The sequence below is a fragment of the Trachurus japonicus genome, chromosome 16, assembly GCF_045865225.1.
Source record: "Trachurus japonicus isolate A0001 chromosome 16, Traja_1.0".
Lineage (NCBI taxonomy): Eukaryota > Metazoa > Chordata > Actinopteri > Carangiformes > Carangidae > Trachurus > Trachurus japonicus.
The window spans coordinates 32,478,708-32,499,633 of record NC_140922.1 but is presented as its reverse complement, the minus strand read 5'-3'; the positions used below and the strand labels follow the sequence as shown (position 1 = coordinate 32,499,633).

At 42.4% G+C, this 20,926-nt stretch overlaps 1 protein-coding gene across 4 annotated transcripts in view; it reads left to right on the top strand.

Moving 5' to 3' along the window:
• Positions 1-20,926, top strand: part of LOC146972686 (sorcin-like) — a 71,785-nt gene that overhangs the window by 10,261 nt on the left and 40,598 nt on the right. The window lies entirely within an intron of this gene.

The window sequence follows — 20,926 nt, the reverse complement described above, 5'->3', positions numbered from 1 at the left end:
CTGAGTTCGTTTATCCATCCATTGAAGTGGGGTTTCACTTTGAGGTATTTGCATCTGTTGATGAAGTGTTTCCCAAGGGAAATTAAAATGTTCACCAAAAAGTCCAAGTTCTTTTCCTTTAACTGTAGTCCAACCTTGATCGACATCCAATTTAGTGGGGGCAAAATAATGTGTTTAGATAACAACCAGTTTTGAAATGAAGTCCAAAATTGTACAACATACTCGCATTCAAAGAAAATATGTTCTACTGTTTCGATATCATTCTCACAAAAAACACACATACTATTATCCAAATTAAATCTAATATGTAGGAAGTGGTTTGATGGATAAATGTCATTCAGTAGGCTATTTTAAATGTGATCTCTTTTGTTTTCTGAGGTACAGGATAAGACAAATATCGCTTAATCGTTCTTGCTTCCATAGCATTGTAATCTTTCAAAATATATTTTCTTTTTAGGGGGTAATACTGTTCAGTTAAAATATTTCTTATAAATTTATTAGAGAATACTTTACTACCTAGACTAATTCCTAACACACTTAGTGATCTCATTACAAAAGTATTAGAATATATCAGCAGCTGTTGAGTCATTGTTTTAAAAGGAACCGGAATGGCTTTGATTATTTTATTGTAATCCTTAATTGAAAACTGAAAATTATATTTGACACAAAGGTTTTCATGAGTAGCCTAAGGAAATCGCCATGATCATCCGGCTTCCTGTTATACGGTAAACAGACCGACCATTATCAAGGTTGTTGATAAGTTTTTCTTTTACTTTCGTTTTCATTCTTTCCAGTCGACGGAGCCATCGCACCGGCAGCAGCACTCTGTGACCACGAAAAGGTAATTACTCAAACATCCAACACTGTGTTATACTTATGACAGATTGTCAGGACATGTGTAGTGATGGTCTTTGGGTCTTTGCTGTTTGGTGTCTGTTACGGAGCATAAAAAGATGTGAAACACGCCGCAGCTTAACTGCGCAGTTAGTGACAATAGAGGCCTGCACTGCAGTGAGCTTTCCCCTCGCTTTTTTTTTTTTTTTTAAGGGGCCGGATAGTACTTGGGAAAATGTTCAGCTCTACCCATGGGAAACGAGAGAGGTGGGGCGAAGGAGTGGAGAAAAGTTTTTCTTTACTTGGCCAAAGATAACAGTCTTTTAAAGAATATTATTTTATTTATTTTTGCTTTCATGGATAGCACAGAGCTCGGACCCCACGTGACCTCCAGCGTTCGAGACGCCATTTTGGCAGGAAACTGGCCAGCTCCGAAGCATTGACTGTAAGCACCGAAGCAGTCTGAGTTCACATGATCTCACTTTAATTCCAACGACATTGACTTTATATTAAAAAAACTAAATGGATTAAATATTACCGACCCTTATAATTCCCCCCGGGTGGTTTTCAAAAGTATCTCCGCCGAACAGGACGTCCCAGACCCAGGGCCGGCTCTACGCAGGGGCAAGAGGGGGCACCGCCAGTGGCGGCTGGTGAAAAATATTCTAGGTGGGGCTGTTTGTCCCTGAAGTTTTTGGTGACCATCTTGATAAAAGAACCCCAAACCCATTTTTAGGGATAAACATTAATTATTTATTTGCCTTCATAAATCAGCAGTTTGACAGATAATGACAATGAACAAACAGTAGTCTTTCACTGGTGGCACACAGTGGACGTGAAATATATTAGCAAATACTCTTAATACAAAAATATTGTTATTAAAAGGCATGTGTATGATGTAACCTACAGCAGTGATTAATGTTAACTATAGACAAAGTGTGACAGGAACACTATAGGAGGAACATAACGTGATTAAGTTTGGTCTGACCTAGCTGATGTGAGATGTTAACTTAACTGCTGCATTATCAGGTTTGATGACGAGTCACTGTGAACGTACTGGTCACACCTGTAAACATATTGAACAGTGCTGCAGCCTGATGCTCCGCATCACAGACGTCCTGTCACAGCCTGGGTGAGTAGTTTCCCCTGGTGTCACTCAGGAATAACAGTGTCCAGTCCAGTGTCCCAGAAGCTGGATGAACTAGGTAATAAAAACGCTCTGGGACGAGCTGTGAACGCACCGCGGACGAACCAACAGCATGTAGTCCAAAAGTTGTCTCCGAGCATCAAGAGAGAGCAGTCTCTGACGTGCCGGTTAACGGTGCTCCGGTCCTCCGGTGCTCCTCTCACACACTACGCGGCCTCCTGTCACATCATAGCAGCCTCCCGCCACCGGCCCACAGAGTTTTATCCACCTGTTGGTTGTATTTTCTCACCGTGAAACTGTGTTTTTCATCCAGCTGGGAAGCTCTGCTGCTAGTCCTGACTTCTGCCTAGCTTGGCTAACGTTAGCTGACAGCACCGTTCATGTGTCCCTTGAGAGTTCATGTTTTGTAATCCGTTCAGATAAATAGGTCTCTAACTCCAGTAACAGTCCGTGTGGTATCTGTCCTCACTGTTTAAAAAAAAAAAAGTAAATTATACGGGAAACAGAATTTGAAACTGATGAAAACTGCGTAGCCATCCTGCTACCGAGGACAGCTCCTCGGTTAATTTCCCCCTCGATTTCTGGTTGCCACGGGAGACCAAAATGTTTGGTTTGGGGCGATATTTTCTGCGCCCCAAAGGCATAAAATCCGACGACGCTGATTGGCTAAATTACCTGTTGCTCCGTATATTTTTTACTTAGCAACAGTCACTGATTGGCTGAGCCGGTACACTGCTCGGGCGACTTCTCCAGCGCCCCAGACACAGAGCGATAGATATAACAGAGACAGTAAATGAACCTGTAGGCAAATTAGCCTCTAAATAATGGTTTTATTTTATATACAGCTCGATTTTAAGAATTCCTATCACATTCACAGGTACAATAAGAAAAAAATATTAATTAGGGCCACGGGCAATCGCACCGGGCACTGGTCCCAACAGCTATGAAATAGCTGCAGGGACCAGTGCCCGGGCGAAGCCCGGGCACTACTGTTATTGTGTGGATTTTTTCTTCTTATTATTAGTGTGAATGCTGGAAGCATTCACAGTATTGTTATTCTGTTCGGCCATTTTGTTTCTTTAAACTTATTATTAGTGTGAATGCTGGAAGCATTCACAGTATTGTTATTCTGTTCGGCCATTTTGTTTCTTTAAACTTATTATTATTATTATTCTGAGTCTTCTTCCCTTTTTCTGCGTTTAACTCCTTCTTCATACTTTGTGCTATTTCAACAATTCATATATCAAAACGTGCAGCTTTTTCAGGACATTTATGCTATTATTTTTCTCTTTCATACTATTTATACTTTTTAAAATATTTAACTTTTTGTGCAATTTTTTTCCCATAGGAATACATTGAAACAGTCTTCAAACTCTTCAAATCTTCTGCTTCATTCAGCCTCTAATAGCTTCAGCATACTTTCAGCTACAGACTTCATTCAACTTTTAAACTGTTCACAAACCTTTCAACTATTCAGCTATATCTCAGCTTATTGATATCTTCAACAGTTTCAGATATATGTATAGTTTTAAAATCATTAAAATTTCTGACAAAATTCAGATTTAACATGAAAGTCAATGGGACGGAATGTTCGGACGTTGGCAGTTGGTAGAGTGACAGAGGGTCTAAAAATCCTCTCACATTTTTCTCTCTATCCTGTCAGCACGGCCACAGATTACACTCTACACACATAATTTCGGGCATGCTTGTAGACAAGCTCATCCTTGATCTCTTCATGTGCTCAGAAAACCAGAGAGACGAACACAATTTAAACTGGGAGCCTCCGAGTGCAGCCATTTCCCTCTCTCCTCCCATTGACTCCCATTCAAAAGTAGGCGCTGATTTTCTAAACGTCCCAAAGTTTCCAACCTGCGACACAATCAACAATTTTTACTCTAGAAACACCAAAGTGACATGGACGTGTTCAGCAAGGTCTTATGGTTCGGAAAATGTAAACCTTTTGCTCGTACTAAGTACAGATTTGTCGTACATTAGATCTGTTTGAGGGTGTCACAGAGCAGTTAAAGCCTATGGTTAAAGCTGCCACCATGCCTTAAAGCCACCAGCCAACAGTTACATGGTAACCTCAACATGGCAACCTCACCATGGTAACCTCACCATGGCAACGTCACCATGGCAACGCACACACATTCTCTCTGTTTGACTGTCTGTCGGTCATACACACACACACACACACACACAAATGGACACACACTAACTACCACACACACACACACATCCAACACACACACACACACACAAATGGACACACACTCACCATACACACACATCCAACACACACACACACACACACACACACAAATGGACACACACTCACCATGCATACACATCCAACACACACACACAAATGGACACACACTAACTACTACACACACACACACACACACACACACACCATACACACACATCCAACACACACACACACACACACACACACACACACAAATGGACACACACTAACTACCACACACACACACACACAAACACACACACACACACACACACACACTCACCATACACACACATCCAACACACACACACACACACACACAAATGGACACACACTAACTACCACACACACACACGCACACACCCAACAAACATACAACCACTTACCAAACACATACACAATTTACACAATTACACACAAACAGACACACATGCACACACAACAAACACACACACAAATGGACACACACTAACCATACACAAACAGACACACACGTCCAACACACACACATTTCATACAGTTGTCAGGTCAGAACTTTTTGTATATCTTCCTCACTCACACACACACACACACACACACACACACACACACACACACACACACACACACACACACACACACACACACACACACACACACACTTTTGTATATCTTCCTCACTCTCTCTCACACACACACACACACACACACACACACACACACACACACACACACACACACACACTTTTCCTACAGTTGTCTGACTGTTTTGTATGTACCTCTCTATCTTCCTGTTGTAGTTAATGGACTCGTTGCTGTTAATTTTGTTCTTTAGCTATTTAACCCTTACATACTGTTCGGGTCAAATTTGACCCGTTTTGACATTTCACAGCAGAAAAAATACCCTATACATCATTCTTTTAGGCTGAAATTTTATGACTTTTCCTAAAGTGACCCAAAATACACAAAAATGAAAATATTTTTAATTTGTATACTTTTGAACAGGTGCTACACATTTTTATACACTGAGGCTGTTTCGGGTCAAATTTGACCCGTATCTGTTTAGATGGATTTTAGATCCACCAGTGTGGGTCAAATCAAGGAAAATTGTGGTTTTAGGGAATCTTGAAACTGTGGAACTGTACAGGCCATGTTTGTGTGTATAATTTATGGGACAGTGGTGACAGAAACAGAGTTCAAGGGGGACTTTGACACTGTCACGAGAACTGCCTGTGTTCCCACCACATTTGCCCAGAGACAGACACCTGCTGGTCTTTGAGGGGGCATGGGGAACCTCGAAACAGTGAAATAGTAAAACAGCATAGTAGTGATCATATATGGTGCACAAATGGAACAGAGGTCATCTGAGGTCAAGGGGTGCCTTGACACAGACACGAGATCTGCACCTGCAAGCACCTGCACCTGCAAGCACCTGCACCTGCAATGTAATAAAATAATCTATAAAGTAACAAATTTGAATCAATTTGCGTTGGGAGGGTGGTGGTGGGGGGTCATGACATAGAGGTTCCTGAGCTGCCATTTCAGTGACTGACATCATGGCAGCAGGCCCTTTATCTGATCTTCCAAAAGGAGGAGGTTGATAGTGATTTGGTGGAGGATGTGTCAGAGCAGGAAGACAATGCCAAAGAAAACCATATTATATATAAAGCAGCCAGAGTACATTTTTTTTATAATAAGCATTTTATTATTTAATGTTTTTGTGTTCTAAGTGGTAAATGTTGAATTAATATTGATAATTATGATTTCTTATGATATAGCATCTACCTTATAACATATAGCACCTAATGGTCGCAATTGTTAAACATGGTCATATTATGAATTCCAACAGTTTCACAATGTTCATGCCATTTTAAAATTCAATGAAATATATTTAAATCATTGTGGCTTTTATGTGTTTATGTCTTATGTAGAACAGGATGTAATACTGTGTAATAGTAGAAGTTTTTCTCCAAAAACGAGTGTTGTAAAACTTAAAAAATGCACTCTCCCTGCTCTCTGAATTTTTTTTTAACACTTAATCATACATTAATTTATGTGTCATAGGCTATTTAAACATTCTAAATAGATCTGTAGTTTAAAATTCAATATAGACACTTACTATGAGGGAATTCTTGGTCCGGGTCAAAATTGACCCGAACCATATTGTGAAGGTATCAAATTTAAACAGTATGTAAGGGTTAAACTGAAAATACACATTTCCCCATTTTGGTCATGTTGAACACATTGTTTTACACGTATCCTAAACTACTGAGGCTCTTCTCAACCATTTCACACCATTAAACCCGCTGTTTACATGTTCTACTCCTCAGCTAATGCTAATGATCTATATTCTTCAACAATGTTCTTCTGCTGTCAGTTTACAATGTATTTCATTAGGCATTAACTTTTTTCCTAATTCAGGAATTTTTCAAACTCTTCTTTGACAATTCAAGTAATTTCCAGCCATTTCATACAAAGTCTCACATCTTCTACTTTTAAATATATTCTCAGCCATTGCTTCAGCTATGTTAGTGCTGGTTCATCAGTTGTCCTTCCTGTCAGGTTAGCTGCAGATTTCAACTATTTAACCATTACATTTAAACATGCAGAATTTCAATGTTTTCTTCTCCCTTTAGCATTTCTACTGCTTTTTACCTTTAAAAAGGCATTCATCTCACACTACAAGTTATATGTTTCAGCTTTTTCCCTCCTAGGGATGAATAAAGTATTCCTCTACTCTCTACTCTACTCTACTCTACTCTAGCATTAGTCTTTTCAACATTGCTTTAGCAGTTTCGTCAACTAATTTAGCATTGATTCAACAATTTCTTCAGCTCATTCAGCATTGCTTCAGCAACAGCGTTCAGCTGCTTTCAGCATTCACACGCATTTTCTGCAGGAAATGCTATCTTTTTCTAGTTATTATTATTCTGAGTCTTCTTCCCTTTTTCTGCGTTTAACTCCTTCTTCATACTTTGTGCTATTTCAACAATTCATATATCAAAACGTGCAGCTTTTTCAGGACATTTATGCTATTATTTTTCTCTTTCATACTATTTATACTTTTTAAAATATTTAACTTTTTGTGCAATTTTTTTCCCATAGGAATACATTGAAACAGTCTTCAAACTCTTCAAATCTTCTGCTTCATTCAGCCTCTAATAGCTTCAGCATACTTTCAGCTACAGACTTCATTCAACTTTTAAACTGTTCACAAACCTTTCAACTATTCAGCTATATCTCAGCTTATTGATATCTTCAACAGTTTCAGATATATGTATAGTTTTAAAATCATTAAAATTTCTGACAAAATTCAGATTTAACATGAAAGTCAATGGGACGGAATGTTCGGACGTTGGCAGTTGGTAGAGTGACAGAGGGTCTAAAAATCCTCTCACATTTTTCTCTCTATCCTGTCAGCACGGCCACAGATTACACTCTACACACATAATTTCGGGCATGCTTGTAGACAAGCTCATCCTTGATCTCTTCATGTGCTCAGAAAACCAGAGAGACGAACACAATTTAAACTGGGAGCCTCCGAGTGCAGCCATTTCCCTCTCTCCTCCCATTGACTCCCATTCAAAAGTAGGCGCTGATTTTCTAAACGTCCCAAAGTTTCCAACCTGCGACACAATCAACAATTTTTACTCTAGAAACACCAAAGTGACATGGACGTGTTCAGCAAGGTCTTATGGTTCGGAAAATGTAAACCTTTTGCTCGTACTAAGTACAGATTTGTCGTACATTAGATCTGTTTGAGGGTGTCACAGAGCAGTTAAAGCCTATGGTTAAAGCTGCCACCATGCCTTAAAGCCACCAGCCAACAGTTACATGGTAACCTCAACATGGCAACCTCACCATGGTAACCTCACCATGGCAACGTCACCATGGCAACGCACACACATTCTCTCTGTTTGACTGTCTGTCGGTCATACACACACACACACACACACACAAATGGACACACACTAACTACCACACACACACACACATCCAACACACACACACACACACAAATGGACACACACTCACCATACACACACATCCAACACACACACACACACACACACACACAAATGGACACACACTCACCATGCATACACATCCAACACACACACACAAATGGACACACACTAACTACTACACACACACACACACACACACACACACCATACACACACATCCAACACACACACACACACACACACACACACACACAAATGGACACACACTAACTACCACACACACACACACACAAACACACACACACACACACACACACTCACCATACACACACATCCAACACACACACACACACACACACAAATGGACACACACTAACTACCACACACACACACGCACACACCCAACAAACATACAACCACTTACCAAACACATACACAATTTACACAATTACACACAAACAGACACACATGCACACACAACAAACACACACACAAATGGACACACACTAACCATACACAAACAGACACACACGTCCAACACACACACATTTCATACAGTTGTCAGGTCAGAACTTTTTGTATATCTTCCTCACTCACACACACACACACACACACACACACACACACACACACACACACACACACACACACACACACACACACACACACACACACACACACACACACACTTTTGTATATCTTCCTCACTCTCTCTCACACACACACACACACACACACACACACACACACACACACACACACACACACACACACACACACTTTTCCTACAGTTGTCTGACTGTTTTGTATGTACCTCTCTATCTTCCTGTTGTAGTTAATGGACTCGTTGCTGTTAATTTTGTTCTTTAGCTATTTAACCCTTACATACTGTTCGGGTCAAATTTGACCCGTTTTGACATTTCACAGCAGAAAAAATACCCTATACATCATTCTTTTAGGCTGAAATTTTATGACTTTTCCTAAAGTGACCCAAAATACACAAAAATGAAAATATTTTTAATTTGTATACTTTTGAACAGGTGCTACACATTTTTATACACTGAGGCTGTTTCGGGTCAAATTTGACCCGTATCTGTTTAGATGGATTTTAGATCCACCAGTGTGGGTCAAATCAAGGAAAATTGTGGTTTTAGGGAATCTTGAAACTGTGGAACTGTACAGGCCATGTTTGTGTGTATAATTTATGGGACAGTGGTGACAGAAACAGAGTTCAAGGGGGACTTTGACACTGTCACGAGAACTGCCTGTGTTCCCACCACATTTGCCCAGAGACAGACACCTGCTGGTCTTTGAGGGGGCATGGGGGAACCTCGAAACAGTGAAATAGTAAAACAGCATAGTAGTGATCATATATGGTGCACAAATGGAACAGAGGTCATCTGAGGTCAAGGGGTGCCTTGACACAGACACGAGATCTGCACCTGCAAGCACCTGCACCTGCAAGCACCTGCACCTGCAATGTAATAAAATAATCTATAAAGTAACAAATTTGAATCAATTTGCGTTGGGAGGGTGGTGGTGGGGGGTCATGACATAGAGGTTCCTGAGCTGCCATTTCAGTGACTGACATCATGGCAGCAGGCCCTTTATCTGATCTTCCAAAAGGAGGAGGTTGATAGTGATTTGGTGGAGGATGTGTCAGAGCAGGAAGACAATGCCAAAGAAAACCATATTATATATAAAGCAGCCAGAGTACATTTTTTTTATAATAAGCATTTTATTATTTAATGTTTTTGTGTTCTAAGTGGTAAATGTTGAATTAATATTGATAATTATGATTTCTTATGATATAGCATCTACCTTATAACATATAGCACCTAATGGTCGCAATTGTTAAACATGGTCATATTATGAATTCCAACAGTTTCACAATGTTCATGCCATTTTAAAATTCAATGAAATATATTTAAATCATTGTGGCTTTTATGTGTTTATGTCTTATGTAGAACAGGATGTAATACTGTGTAATAGTAGAAGTTTTTCTCCAAAAACGAGTGTTGTAAAACTTAAAAAATGCACTCTCCCTGCTCTCTGAATTTTTTTTTAACACTTAATCATACATTAATTTATGTGTCATAGGCTATTTAAACATTCTAAATAGATCTGTAGTTTAAAATTCAATATAGACACTTACTATGAGGGAATTCTTGGTCCGGGTCAAAATTGACCCGAACCATATTGTGAAGGTATCAAATTTAAACAGTATGTAAGGGTTAAACTGAAAATACACATTTCCCCATTTTGGTCATGTTGAACACATTGTTTTACACGTATCCTAAACTACTGAGGCTCTTCTCAACCATTTCACACCATTAAACCCGCTGTTTACATGTTCTACTCCTCAGCTAATGCTAATGATCTATATTCTTCAACAATGTTCTTCTGCTGTCAGTTTACAATGTATTTCATTAGGCATTAACTTTTTTCCTAATTCAGGAATTTTTCAAACTCTTCTTTGACAATTCAAGTAATTTCCAGCCATTTCATACAAAGTCTCACATCTTCTACTTTTAAATATATTCTCAGCCATTGCTTCAGCTATGTTAGTGCTGGTTCATCAGTTGTCCTTCCTGTCAGGTTAGCTGCAGATTTCAACTATTTAACCATTACATTTAAACATGCAGAATTTCAATGTTTTCTTCTCCCTTTAGCATTTCTACTGCTTTTTACCTTTAAAAAGGCATTCATCTCACACTACAAGTTATATGTTTCAGCTTTTTCCCTCCTAGGGATGAATAAAGTATTCCTCTACTCTCTACTCTACTCTACTCTACTCTAGCATTAGTCTTTTCAACATTGCTTTAGCAGTTTCGTCAACTAATTTAGCATTGATTCAACAATTTCTTCAGCTCATTCAGCATTGCTTCAGCAACAGCGTTCAGCTGCTTTCAGCATTCACACGCATTTTCTGCAGGAAATGCTATCTTTTTCTAGTTAGTGTGACTGCTGAAGCAGTCACACTATTGTTCTTCTGTTTGGCCATTTTCTTCCGCCTTTTTACGGTCTTCTTCTAGTCCTTCATACTTTGTGCTATTTCAACAATTCATATATCAAAACGTGCAGCTTTTTTTGAACTTTATCGGCATTACTTTTCTCTTTTTAACTATTTATACTTTTTCAAATATTTAACTTTTTCACAAAAAATCTCACATTCATCAAAGTCTCAACCTCTCTTCTTCACAACTCCACTGTAGTGTAGGGGGTAGGGTAACTGCCTGCCAACCCTAAGGTCACTGGTTCGAATCCAAGGGAAGAACTCTTGTTATGTTATGTTGAATTCTGCTCTCCTCCCCCGCCTTCAATTGGTTACAGGTGTTTGTTATCTTCTTGATTACTCATACCAGTTTGCAGCACATCATCACATTACAATGAATGACAACAGTCTTGAAAGCAGTGTGCTCTCTGTAGCCGAGTGGCAGAGTAAAGGTTTAGTGATCATATGGTCATGGGTTCAATTCCTGCCTCAGTCTTTTCACTTCATTGCTTGACTTTTGATTCCAATTATTCAGCTGTCATTGGACAGTCTTTGATTCCTCATAGTATAAAGCTCATTGTAACTCAGGTTCTCTGTGGCCATATGGTTAGTGTGTTAGGTGTTGTGCTATTTCAACAATTCATATATCAAAACGTGCAGCTTTTTTTGAACTTTATCGGCATTACTTTTCTCTTTTTAACTATTTATACTTTTTCAAATATTTAACTTTTTCTGCAAATTAAACTCTAGACAAATTATTTTCTCCAGTTTTGTAGCCACACTTGTCTTCTGGCTAAAATTCTGGTCAAAAATGCAAAGAGACTTAGATAATAATTTTAAATATTTTTTAAATGCAGCCAGGGAGCTCTCTGCTCTCATTCAGCCCAATGCTGAGAATTCTCCACAACTCTGTCTGAAACATGCTTATGTCTGTGCTCTCTGTGGCGAAGTGGCAGAGTAAAGGTTTATTGATCATGAGGTCATGAGTTCGATCCCTTACTTTTTTTTTTAAGCAGAAGCCAGTGATCCTCTTATCAAAGGTTTTCTTTACCCCTCACATACTGTCTCTGTCTGTAGCCTAGTGGTTAGCTTGCTGGTCTGGATACCTGAAGGTTGCTGGTTCAATTCTTGCCTCAACAATAATTATAGTGAATTATTTTCCCAGTCGTCCTCTGTTGACTTCTGATAACTTGCTTCATGTTGAAACTGCTGCTCTCAGCCTGAAATTCACAGAAATTTTCATTCTAAGTCATTCAAGCTTGACTCTCAAGCTTTCTTGATGTTGACAGTGTGCAGATCATTAACAGACAACAGTCTCTGCAACTGTGTGTGCACCGTGGCCTAGAGGCAGAGTGGAAGTCTAATGACCATGAGGTTGTGGGTTCGATTCTGACCTTGGTCAAACATTTGTATGGTGATCACTGCTTGCACTATTTGCTAATTGTGCAACAGCGTTCAGTTGCTGTCAGCAGTCACACCATTTCCATTCTTGGAAATGCTTTTTCTAGTTCTCCTTCATCTTCCGGACACTTTTTCGATTCGCTACTAGTCCTGCAACTCGAAGAGTTGCAGGACATATTATATATCAAAACGTGTGTCTTGATCGGGATCGCTGTGCTATTACTTTTCTCAACAGTGTACGAATTTTTCGCGACGTATGTCGCGAAGAACTGCGCAAAATTTTTGCATGTAAGTCAATGGGACGGGCGGAAAAAAAAGAGCGAAAAAGACCAATCATTGGAGTTTAACAAACGTCTACTGCTCAGGCATACTTTCACCTAGAGACTCCATTTAAACTTTAAACAGTAGACACAAGTCTTGTGTATTGTCGTATTACTCCACGTTTTGATAGGTCATATAGTTTTTGATCAATCCCTGATCAATGACCATGATCATTTTTGGAGAAATTATGAGTTTATAATGGGTGTGTATTGCATGGAATGTTCGTGTCAGAGTGCGTGACATCATCGGTTAGAGTGGGAGAGAGTGAAGAAACATTCTGTATTTTTTCTGGATAAATTGCCACCACGGCCACAATTTACACTCTACAGACATAATTTTTTCAGAATTTGTAAGACAAACTTGTTATCTCTCATGTCATGTGCTCAAAATATCAGAGAGACTTACAGAACTTACAGAATCAGCCTCTGAGTGCGGCCACGTCTGTCCCTGCTCCTCATTGAGTCCAATACAAATATTTTCTGAGAGGAGCAGAACGGCCTGATGTTTTAAAACTGCCAGCGTCGCCAAAATATTTACTGTAGAAACACCAAATCGTACCGAAATTTTCAGTAAGTCCTTAGAGCAACATTGATCTGTGTTTTGTTCTGATAGGAGTTACCGTTTTGTCATGCTAAGCCTAATTGTGAGGCCGGTTTAGAGGCAGAAAATTGCTGTTTTTCTCCACGTTTCTGTCTGTCTCAGCCTGCGGGGGCCCCTATCGCCGTGGTAACCTCTTTGATCCTCAGGCTAGAGCTCGTTAACTTCATAAACAATCCACCTGGCGCTCGTTTAAATGTTTATAAACACAGACACAGCTAAATCAGACTGACACAGGATGCAGCTACTAACTAACTATGTGTCAAGTCAGTCACACACACACACACACAGACTCTAGAGCCAGCTTCATGTGATTACAGTCACACACACACACACACACACACACACACACACACACACACACACACACACACACACACACAGGTAACCTAATGTGGTTACAGCTCCTCCATATCAGTGCTTATAGAAAGATGATCATGTGTCTGTCTGATCAGCTCTGTCTTGACCTTAAGATCGTGGGTTTGATTCCCATGTTGACAGAGATGGCACAACCCGCAGTAGCTCCCGTGGCCCATTCAAAATTTCCCGAGAGGAAATTTTCTAGTTTTAAATTATTGTTTTGGAAAAAATTATAATAATTAAAAATCGCTTTTCATCAGGGGGGGCGGCGCCCGAGCGCCCTCTATTGACCAGCCGCCACTGGGCACCGCCCCCTCAAATAAATGTCTTGCCCCCTCAAATCCAAATTTCAGAAGTTGAGAAAGCACATTTAATTTTCTGAGTACACCAGAATGCTTATTTCACATTTTAAAATCACAAAATTTTCTGGGGGGGATACCCCCAGACCTACAGGGGTTTAGCTACTCACCTTTTTCACCCCCTCTGGGTTTGCAATGCATCTTCAGGTATATGCACCCCTAACCCCCCATATAATATGTCTCTTTGCATTACGACAGTAACAAATTTGGGCTCTAAGACCCTGGTTGGCCCCCCGGCCCCTAGTTGGACAGGTCTGAAGGTAGAGGCCTGACAAAGTGCAATCCACTTCTCCAGGTTGGGGTTGGACACAGTCAACAACCCAATTCAATGAAGTTACTATAAGCACGGAGAAAAAAAAGTGCTGGAGCATGATGTGTTCACATGATGCCCCCTTCACATTTCTGACTGCCCCCTTATATCCACTTTCCGGAGAACAACGCTGGGTGTTGCCATGACTGCTAACCGTTAGCCGTTAGCAGTGTCTTAAATAACTCAGCGTATATCTGAGTTCCAACATGACTGAGCTAACTGGAGTAGTTTCATGTTGTGTCCGACAACGGGAGGGTTTTAACAGCTGTGTCACTACCCGATTTGCGACGCTACCCGATCTGTGACAAAACTGGTCTGCGCATGCGCAGACTAGAGGCTGACATTTTATCGGGATTCCCGCGGGACACGGGATTCCCACGGGAATCTCGTGATTCGGGAGTCAATTTATTTTGAATCACGTGATCGGGACGTGACGGGAAAAAATGTAAACGGGAGTGAACGGGACCGGGAGTCAAAGCGCGACATTCAAAGAAGCACAAGCCAGGATGGTGCGCTCAAAACGGTCCAAAAGTTTTAAGTGTGTGGACTGATGCACACTGCACACCCTCAGTGATCACTGTCCTGGCTCCGTAGAGGTGTACCTAAATCAACATACTGGTAGGGAAACGTTTTCGGCCAGTCAGACTGACTCAGAGGAGTCAGCTGATGCGGCGGCGTAATCTCCACCTCGCATTAAACAGCTGATGCACACTGCACACTGCACACCCTCAGTGATCACTGTCGTGGCTACGTAGCGGTGTGTAACCTGTGTAAATCAACATACCGGTAGGCAATTAAACGTTTTCCTCCAGTCAGAGGAGTCAGCTGATGCGGCGGCGGCGTAATCTCCACCTCGCATTAAACAGGTGATGCACACAAGCAAAAAATAAAGAAAGAAAAAGAGAGAGAGGGAGAGAGAAAGGACGAGGAGGGCGTTCATTATCACTAATTGAAATAACAAAACAAGACGGTAGATGTGTTGACGCCACATCTACCGTCTTGTTTTGTCTGTCATTCAGCCTGCAGTGCGCTGAGGGAGAGAGAGGGGAGGGGGGATCTATCATGACTGTGTTCATAGAAAAAATCGGGAACAGGACGGGATCGGGAGTGATTTATTCGGGATTTGAACGGGACAGGATTTTTTTTTTACTTTGTCACGGGACCGGGACGGGACGGGATTTTTTTTGCGGGAGCGGGACGGGGCGGGATTGAAAAAACACTCCCGTGTCAGCCTCTAGCGCAGACCGGCCGCCATCTTGGGCACTGCCCGATTTGCGTACATGCTTAAAGTTCTGTGAAATTAAAATACGGTACTGTGAAAATGATTAAAAAATAAAATAAAATAAAATAAAAACCGCGGAGGTCCGTCATAAGACAGCCGCGGCAGACTCGTTTATTCAGTGAGTGTTGTGGTAGTTGTGATTGTTTGTGGTTGTCATGGTGATGAGGCCGGCGAGAAAAGAGGACAGTAAACATTAAAAGTCCGCCTGTGTTCCTGTTTTCTGAGCATCAAGATCCAGACCACCACAACCAACCCTCAATTTACATTACTAATAAAGTATTTAAAAAAATAAATAAAAAGATAAACCGTCTCTGGCGACGCACACAGGGCAGTGATCCTAAGTCAATTCAACTAAGTACGTGGCTGTCACAGATCGGGTAGCGTCGCAGATCGGGTAGCGACGACGTCCTGGTGTTGGTTTGCTGCTGCTGTTAGCTGTCAGCAGCAGCGAAGCTAACGGCTACGATAGCCATGACTAGTTGCAGAGGCGTGCACACAATAGTGGTGGTGTTTGTTCGGCAATTCGTTTTATAGACTTCACAAACATTAGTCTAAACGGTTTTGGCAGCCCGGAGCCCCCACATTTGGTGCCTACACCGGTGGCTAGCGCTACCAGTTAGCCGCTCGCTACAATGCTACTACGGGGTTGAAAACCGACTTCCGTTGTGGTGTGACGCAATGGATCATGGGAAAATAAAGTGGTGGATATGCGTGCCTAGAACCGGCCCTGCCCATACCTGCAGTATCCGGACAGAGCCTACAACTACCTGATCAACTAGGCTACTCTACAAGCATACAAAAGCTGGCCTTTTGCTCTTTGTGCTCCACAAAATGACACAAACAGGAAAGACGGTGACAAAAAGAAAAGAAAGAGACAAACACATATAAGATGTGAGTCTCCTTCGCCTCCAGCCTTTCCAAGCTGACCCATAGCCGCGGGCTGATCAGCACCGGGGAGAGCTCCCGCCCGCCCTGATAGCACCCCGGACAGCTACGAGCTAACGTTAGCCATGCTACACTGCATTAACTGGGATGATACGACACTTACCCTTCTAGTGAGGATACAGCAGGTTTTTGCTGGTAGATTCCACAGCTGGACGTTCATCACAAAGCCAGACTGCGTCCATGTGTAACCCTCCAGGCTTTTGTATGCTTTTAGAGCAGCGCGATGCAAAGTTGATCAGGTAGCCTAACTTAGCTGTGACCGGATACTGCAGGTCTGGGACGTCCGCCGGCGGCCGGAGATACTTTTGAAAAGCACCCCGGGGGCTAGAGATGCGCGGATAGGCAATTATTTCATCTGCAACCGCATCACAAAAGTCGTCATCCACCCGCCATCCACCCGAACCAACGTTTTTTCAAAACCACACCCGCCCGCCATCCGCCCGTTGTTGTAGGCCAACATCTAATATGGATGAGGGGGGTCAGGCCATCTGAGTTTCACTTCTGCCGCGCGCTGCTGTCAAGGGCCTTTCACACCGAACGCGGCAGGCGGCGGAAGGCGGCAGCAAACCCATTCATTGTGTACGTGCTACCGCGGCGCACCGGCGAACGGCTCTGCGCCGAGCTGAGCGGCACGCGAGGTGGGCGCATGCCGCGGCGGCGCGCTGCGCCCGAATTAAAAAATGTTTAATCCGGGCGCAGCGCGCTGTGACGACATCTCGGCGCGTCCAATAGGAGAGGATATAGTGGAGTCTGAAAAAAAATCAGCCGCTTGCAGAGAGAAAACAAACGACCAGACGTTCAGTCAGGGGCGCCGGAAGTGGGGGTGCGGCAGGGGCTGCAGCACCCCCTGGTGGCGAAAGTTGAAAAATTGCGATGACAATAAAATGATTATAAATATTTGTGGTTGCTGTTTCTGTTCCACAACATTGTAAGCCATACTTGAGATGAATCACTTTTTGTTAACAATTGTGTCCCCACCACAAAATTAACTTAACATTATCTTAATGAAGAATGACGAAAAAATGTTGATAAACTATAGGCAGCCGCAGCCGAAGCATACGGGCGCGGAGCTTCTGCCGGAGCCAACTCGCAACAATATAGCTTTGATTAGGCTACAGTAGTTCTAAGACTCTATCTGTCATCTCCCCCTTTGGAGAAAGAGGAGTTTTCAAGCTGCACCGTGGGGAGGGGGGCGAGAGGGGTCTCTTGAGGGGGGCTGGTGGGGAGGGAGGAGGTCGATTGTACCGGATAAGACAGCACCCGATATGTTTGGGTGCAACAAAGTCACTGTTAACAAAATCAACATCTAATCTAATCTGTCCCTTCAAAATAAAGTTTGTAACGAGTGTTTGGAGCAGCTGCTGACAGATGTGCAGCTGACAGTGACAGTTTCCTCATCTGGGTCCTCCCTCCCTCACGTCTTAATGACGGGACAAAGTCTCTTGGACATATAAGCCTATATTCTGTGTTTTTCCTCTCTTTAACCGTCTCATTTCAGTTTTTGCCGGTTGGAAATCATCTGGTGCGCACCCGCTGATTCTCTGGCGCTTGCTCACACTCACTCTCGATGCGCATATGTTATAAAAAATAAAAATAAAAAGGAAAAAACACAGATGCGCAAATTGAAATGACCTACTGTAGTGAATGTAGTCTAACAATTCAGTGACCACAGCTGATCACCAGCTTGTCGTGCCCCACCTGTCACGTCTGAACACAACTACGGGCTTCTTTTTTTTTTTTTTGCCGTGGTCCGGTGCAGAATTAATAAAAACAAATAATGCTCGTCAGTCCGACCGCATGGGGTCCAGGGTCTAGGCTTCAACACTGGTCAGACCTGGTCGGGTATTTGGAGCCAGAACCGGTCCACTAAAGACCAGAGTCTGTTTGAGAACGGCAGCCTACTGTCTGGGAGACGTTGTCAGGTGCGGTGTTACGGTGCGGCGGGGGTGGGGGGGGGGTACAGAACCCCCCCCCCGCACCCGCACCCCCTGGCGAAAACTTCTTCCTGCGCGTCTGCGTTCAGTTAAAGTGACGGGATGCATGAAGTGAGTTGTCATCCTCCTGAGGATCAGACCAACTCTCTCTAACAGGCTGTTAAACTGCTCCCTGCTCAGCCTGACGCTAAAGTTCACCTGGAAGCGGTCGTTTTGTAGCTCCTGGCGAACATATCTTTGCATATACCCCCCCAAATCCTGTCTTGTTTGTTCGGTTGCTCAGCAACTCGCGCCATATGTGTACGCGCTGCCGCCCTGCTCTGCGCCTGTCTGCGCTGTACCTCGCGGTGGGCGCAGCGCATACCGCGTTCGGTGTGAAAGGCCCTTCATGCAGTGTGCGCCCCTCTCTCTCTCTCTCTCTCTCTCTGTCTCTCTCTACCAATAACGGGAACAGAGCGCTATGCGGAGATGAACGGAACGAGCCAAAAGCTGAAAATCTATTCCTGACGTCCGCGGTCGATATAAAGTGGATATGTTTCATTCATCCATGTTTTGACAGACAAGTGATAATGAGTTGCGCCGCACCGACAGCCATGTGGCAGCAGCAGCAGCGCACGTCAAAGGGACACCGCCGAAAATAAAATAAATAGACTACACATAGTTTTTGAATTGTTTTTGCGCATGTTTTCATCCATAAAATGACCAAAAATGAACACTAGCGGATTTCTTGATCACTATAACAAATTATTTAAACAGCATTTGTCTAGAAATGATTCCGTCCCAAGCCTTTTGATCCAGAAGCGGTTGATTAGGCTACTATATCCGTGATCACTATAAGTGGTTTTCACTGTATTGTCATTTCCATGAAGAAAGTGTTGACTGTTGTTGCCAATGCCCTCAGATCAGGAGTGCGTTCCTCACAAAATGAATAAGGTGTTGCCATCTCTCATGCACAGACACCAGTGGGCAATTACTGCAGTGCCTGATGAAAATTTGACTGTTTCAAAGAGTGCTGCTCATTTTTCGTATGTGGGTAACAATATTTAACAATGTAGCCTATATATTTTTCCTAATTGGTTCAACCGCCACCCGCCCGAATCTAATTAAAATATATTTTTTCGTCATGTCACCCGCCCGACCCGCGGTTTATCCGCGGACTCCGCGGTTGTGTCCGCAAACCGCGCATCTACCGGGGGCATTATAAGGGTCGGTAATATTTAATCTATTTAGTTTTTTATAAAGTCCATGCTCCATCCAGTTATGCCTCTGCGTCGCGGCGATGGCGGAGCTACGACGTCGACCCTACGCCGTCATTGAGCATTCGAAGTTCTGCGCGGTTCGTGTCACGTAGTTAGGATTTTTTGGAGGTGCACGTCAGGCTACGGCGTAGGGCCCGCGGAGGGGTCCGCGTCGACGCTGTAGCTGTTTGGAAACAATGAATAAACTCTCTTATTTTTCAATACATTCATTTGTGTTAGTTTAAAAATTGTCATTACCTGCCTGACCCAAATAAACGTCACCTGAATTTGTAATTGAACAGCTCCGAACTACAGCTTATGCTAATCTGTTGATGGTATTTCTGGAATGTCAACAACAACAACAACAACAAAACGATAGAAAAACCAATACTGAACCATTCCTTAAACTGCGGCCACAAAACCATGATATAGCTGATCCATGGATTTTGCTAACTGTTTCACTACTTCCCAGATATGTAGTTTACAAAAACCTGTCAACAGTCAACAAAGCATCATTATAGCGTAATTTACAGTATGTATGTTTTATCGTCTACAGGTTTGAGTCCTAAATAGGGGTGGGCGATATGACGATATAGATCGTGAAGGATTAGAGCGCGTAGACCAGCGGTACTCAAATGGCGGCCCGCTGAACCTTCCAATCATGCCCGCGACTGAGTTCTACTAGTTTACTGTATTTCTCGGTCTCTGTGTGCCTGTAAGTCAATGCGCCGGGACACGGAGACACGTGCAAAGCGTTTGTGTGTTCCTGTGTATGGAAAGCCGAAAGAGTCACAATTCGCCACAAATCCAACGCATCTTATCCGTAAAATGGCGTAAAAAACACCCGTTTAGACAATTAAAAGGCTGTAAAACGCCCGTTTTTTTAGTAAAACGCTGTAAAAAACACGCATTTTACTTGTCTAAAACGCGTGTTTTTTACGTTTTTTATGCCCCCCCCCCCTCCATTTGGAGTACTGTCTTGTCAAAATTAAGTCAAAATCAATG